The following is a 5,891-nucleotide window of genomic DNA, read 5'->3' on the forward strand; positions in this document are numbered from 1 at the left end:
TATGCAAATAGAAATTTATAATTCTTTTTTTTTTTAATAAGTAATAAGGCCAGGAAAAATATTAGCAGGGCAGGTAAAAATTGTTACTACTGGCCAAGCCTATGAATTAAAAGGAGTCGTCCACATACTTTCATCCATTTATTTATACATTTTCACTGTTGTAATCTATTAATGTAGTGAATATTTGAACAAATTCCTGAAGCAAGCAGACCTCGACTGAATAGTCATGTGTAGTGCCTGGCAGATGTCTGATAGTGTCCAGACAGCGCTGTCTTGAAGAGGCTGGGTTTGTCGGCACCATGTAAAAGGATGACCGCTTGGTCCTTGGTCAGATGAGGGACTGATGATAGAAGCTATCAAGCATTGCTCTGGGTCTTCATCACGTACTCATTTCATTGGCTCTAATCTCAACAACCCCGCCCTCTATGAGGCTGACGCGTCGCTGATTGTTGCTGATACAGAAATTGCTAAAGACCTTGTATAAACCCTTGCTTTCATGCTCCCTCCGAGTGACAATCTGCAGCCTTTGTTTATAAAGATCCCTTCAATGCCAATCAACACTCAGAACTATACAAACAACCACGTTTGTTTCTTGAGGTTTATCCAATATAAAGTGGTTTAGTCTAAGATTTTAAGGTAAGAACAATCTAGGCCAGAACTGCAAAACACTTCAGTCTACCAGTAGCGCCAGCATTGGTATGTCACCGCTGGTCTATTGAACTCAATTGCGAGTAGGCAGGCATGTGTCTGGGCATGACACAGCCACTCCCCCCCACAGCAGTTCATCAGGCTGGTATGCTGGGCTCATATCATTTACATCATGGGCAGTCTTTACCTGAGCATGCATCTGCTTATTGAATTGAGATGAGGGGGTGCCAAGAGATGAGTTTAACATCTGTGACCATGGTGAGAGCTAGAAATTGATTTCACACTTTTGTAGTGGAGGTATAGTCTAGGTCTCCTAAAACTGACATCAAACGCACTGCCCGGCCAAGAGAGTTTCTCACAAACCACCACACTAGAGAGGTCAGCACTAAAATGTGTTGGTCTCGATTTTTTTAAACTTTCCTTCTGAGCTGATGAGAAAAAATAGACCAGATTTAAAAACATTACCATTAATAAACATGATGTGCCATATAGTAAAGGAATTGTTAATGCTGGACTTTATCAGTGTTGTTTTGGCTTGACTTTCATTGTATGAGCAAAACATTTTTGTGTGTTTTTTTGTATTCCACAGAAGAAAGAAAACTCATATAGGTTTGGAATAACATGACATTTTCATTTTTGGATGAACTAGTCCTTTAACTGTATATCCAGTTTTTTCCCATACAATAGAAGTCAGTAAGGTCCTGTGTTGTTTTGGACCCCATTGACTTCCACTGTATGGACAAAAACTATTTTGTATTCTGCAGAAGAAAAAAGTCATACAGGTTTGGGAACGACATGACAATTTTCATTTTTGGATGAACTAGCCCTTTAGCTTGGAAGATCTAAAGATTCTAAATTTACATGCTTATAAATGAGCAGTTATACTGACATACAATAAATAATAGATACCTAAAGTGGGTTCGACATCTCGGGGCACTTAAAAGAGACATGACCTACCTCTCTAAATATTCCTGCCAGTTTTAGGCAGAAAATATAGAGGTGCCGCCATAGAAGGCAGTGATTTATAGCATTTGCGCGTAGGGATTAAATTTCAGCTCCCGTTCTGCCCACAAAACTGTGGTAATGTGTCTAAACACAGCGTCACCTGATAGCAGGGATCATCTGCAGTCTGACAGGCACCCCCTCCCTTACTGCTTCCCACATAAGTACACCTGGTGTTATTCAGTACGTACACACACACACAGAAAGGTAAAAAGAGATAAACCTCTGCCTTAGGGAGGGAATCTTAACCGGCATTCAGGTTACAGGATTGGGTTATGACTATTGTGTATGTAATAACCAGCTAAATAGCTCACGTCCTCTGATTACAACTGTGTTTGGAGGCAAAGACTAATGCCTGTTGATTTTGAGCAGATTGTGGGAGTCTTGCAGGGTGAAAACACAAACAGTGGGTTATGAAACATGATGGAGTACTATAGCTTTGATTTATCAACTTAATTCACCTCTTGAGGTAATGCAAATAAAAGGATAGTTCACCCAAAAATGAAAATTCTGTTACTCAACTTAATGTCATTCCAAACCTGTATGCCTTTCTTTATGATGCAGAGCACAAAAATAAAATTTTTGGAAAGTCAATGGGGTTCTGTGTTGTTTTGGACCACATAAAAAAGTACAGTGAAACATTCTTCAAAATAGCTGCTTCTGTGTTTCACAGAAGAAAGAAAGTCATAATTTTTTTTTAGGGTGAATTACCTTTTTAAGGTTAATGTTTCCCTCAGCCCATTTACCATTTATGTTTTGGACCACATGTACATGGACAAAAAACAGTTCAACATTCAACAGTCATACATGTTGGGTGAATTACCCTTTTGAGGTTAAGGTTTCCCTCAGCACACTTACCAGACTCATGGTCCCATATACAGTAGTCAGGTGAGTCTTCAAAGTAGACTAGGTCATTTTTGGTAGGCCTCTTAAACATCCTGTAGGCACTGGTGAAGCCTGTTCCATACTGGTTCATCACCACCTGAATGGCATTGTTGTACTTTTTGCGGAGATAGTCACCGGTCTGCCTGAAGTCTGCCATGGCCAACCAGCAGGTACGTACATTGCATGAGCCACTGACACCATGACACTTACACTCTAGGTTCATAAAGCGCTTTACCGCCTGTGAATGAAAAAGGAGACAGTATATAGAGTAAACCTCTGACTAGACTCTCTGATTGCATGAGCCATGCAATGGTCATGGATTATTATTTGTCAAGATTTCATTTCTCAATATATGTCTCAACAGTATTGTTACCTTCCTCCCTGCACGGTTGTTGTGCAAGTTCATGAGTGCTCGTGCATCTCTCTCCTTCCTCTCCTTGGCGTCAATGAAGACCTGAGTGAACTTGATCGCGTGGTCAACATGATCGCTGCACCCACCCCAGTCGAAAGCTCCCTTGGCATCACGAGATGAGCCCTTTTTTCCAGGGTCGCAAGAGCAGTTTTCTAGTTCACCCTGACTGCACGCCCTGGTCAAGGTGTAGACCATACCTGCTGACGAGATGGCATAGACAAAGGCGGCCTCGCGACTGCCTAAGAAAAAGAAATAGTAGAAGGAATAGTGTTTAGTTTAGTTAAGACATTTTTAATAAATTGTAGAGGAGTTGCTAATTGTTTAAACTTAATATAAAACGCACACACACACACACACACACACACGTATATGCAGTATATATATACAGACACACACACACACACATATATGCAGTATATATATATATACGGATACACACACATACAAATACTATTAATAATAGTTTACATATAATAATATTTAATTTTATTATATCTTAAAATGCATTTAAATTGTATATAATAAGAGTTAAGTTCATTTTATTTTGTATATTACACTATATAATTATTATTAATATTATAATAACAATTATGTTAATCAAATTTATAATAAATAAGTACTTTTTGTACTAATTTACACATACATAAAAAACCTTCTCTTTAGTCATTACATTCAAGTTGATTCCTAAAATATAACTGACTGTATATATTTTTCAGATGAAAACATACTAATCTCATGACCCATCGGAAAGACATACGTCTTAAATTTGTGGACCTATGTGTGAAGGTGATTACTGTGGAAAACAATCTGCTATGACTGTATAAAGAGACGGAAGAAAAACAACAGTAACAAGCAACTGCCTGAACAAAAGTTATAAGCTGCAGCTTTTCACATGTACCAAAGATGTTTCCGTTTGGCAGCTTTGTCAGACAGGAGGAGAATGCCTGCCACGAAATCCCTGCAATTGTTTTAAATTAGTGAGCTGACATTGACAATAAGTAGATTCTCACAGTGTCACAGAGAAGTTAGGAGTCTTTCTGGGAGGTCTGAATACCTTAAAGCAAGAATATTAAAGTCAGAGGTTTAACCTAACTTTAATGTGCAGGGCAGCTTAGAGGACACAGAGTTCCTTTGTGGATGTTCCCATTAATATGATTTTATATGAGATGAGAAAATAGAGTCAGAGACACTTACAGTTGCAAACCTAAAGTCACAAAACTGGCAATTACACCTAGTTAAAGCATCAAGCTGCTGAGCAGTTCTGAATTAACTCACCAGACACAATAATCCAGCCTTTCTTCTCTAAACTGACATAAATCTTGAACACAATGAAAAGTAAAGGATACACTTGCGTGCTAAGTGACACTACTGTGACTTATTGATTCATATTACATCTAGACATCTTGAGTAGACAATATTGAGTTGTTAATGGGTCAATGACGTGACATTTTTTTCCCCCATATCTGTATTTTAGTTACTGAAAAACTATGACTAGAATACATATTTTCTATGATGAACGTTTCTGAATTTAAATCATTTTAATATTTTTTATTGGGTTTAAAGTCACAGTCCATATGTTAGAATTTCCAGGTGGTGCAACTGTATGGAAATTGGCAAAAAAATAAATAAATAAATAAAATAAAATAAAATAAAATAAGGATTATTATTATTTGTAAATAAATAATTCTAGATATATAGATAGATTTTATAATCAGTACTATATGTTCTAAACGTTTGATAAAAATCAAACCTCATCAATACATACACAGTGCTGCACACACAGATGAGAAAAGAAGGGTCGAAAGCACACCTAGTTCAAGTTTTACTCTCTGTAATATGATCTAATATCAGATAAGAATTTCACTGCAGGTTGAGCGCAGAGAACATACTGTATGTGCAAACAGCCGTTAGACTTGAAACAATACACTTAAGCCTTACTCACTTCGATGCAAAAGCCTTCCAAAAAGATTGTGCTCGCGCGCCATGGTATTGCAATTCCATCGGTGGTTTCTGAACTGGTGCTGACATTCTCCGATCCAGTTTTTAATTCCAGCTCCAATAGCCTGCATCACCTTGGGATGCTGGCGGCACAACTGATATATATATCGTTTTTAAATAACTCCGGACCAATAGTTAACTATTTACTTTTTAACCACAATCGTAGTCTAAAACACAATTTTATTTTATTTTTAATCTGAAAGCATTACTAAAATTTAAATAAAACAAAAACTGTAGGCCTACCCACCACCACGATGCGTCGACCCTTGATGTGAACCAGCAAATTGCCACGGACAAATAAAAACATATTCCACTTGGCAAAAAGTTCATATTACAAAATTTGTATTGATACACTCATTCGTTCAGGCAATTGTCTTCGGTTTAACAACAAATAAATGAAACAGAGTGCATCGAGTGCTGAGGCGGTCCGAGCAAATTGGTTATTTACTCTCCCAGATTAAAAATCTCTGAAGTAACGCGACGCAAGTGAGTTGAGCGTCAAAGCATCGCGGAGTGTCATGTGTAGCGCTGCAGACACAGCCTGATGCTCTTCCTCGGTCTGAAGTGGCTGCAGATAGCTGATGATCTCCTATCAGGTTTAAATTGCTTACACAAGGGGTGGGCGCAGTCCTGCCTCAGGAATGAAGTGAAGAAATTAGATGTCTGAAAGTATCTGTTCAGGCTAGCTTGACACCAGCCACAGGTTTGGCTTATTTCCAAAGCAGCGAAAGAGTAGAATGTGGTCCAACGTGAAATGTCTAATCATATCCAGCACTTTTTGCTTTTTTTATCATTATAGTATTTGGCACATGATAAACAATAATGATAATGATAGTAATAAAATTATAAATAATATAATAAATTCATTTAAAATTTAACATGCAATTAATTTAATATTAAATTTATATATTTATAATATATTTTTTATTATTTTTATTTATTATTA

At 37.4% G+C, this 5,891-nt stretch overlaps 1 pseudogene; it reads right to left on the bottom strand.

The window, feature by feature from the left end:
- LOC107672321 (protein Wnt-2-like) overlaps positions 1-5,494 on the bottom strand; it is a 6,734-nt pseudogene extending 1,240 nt beyond the window's left edge.
- Between the last annotated feature and the right edge of the window lie 397 nt (positions 5,495-5,891).

Source organism: Sinocyclocheilus anshuiensis, unplaced genomic scaffold (assembly GCF_001515605.1).
Source record: "Sinocyclocheilus anshuiensis isolate Anshui unplaced genomic scaffold, SAMN03320099.WGS_v1.1 scaffold997, whole genome shotgun sequence".
Lineage (NCBI taxonomy): Eukaryota > Metazoa > Chordata > Actinopteri > Cypriniformes > Cyprinidae > Sinocyclocheilus > Sinocyclocheilus anshuiensis.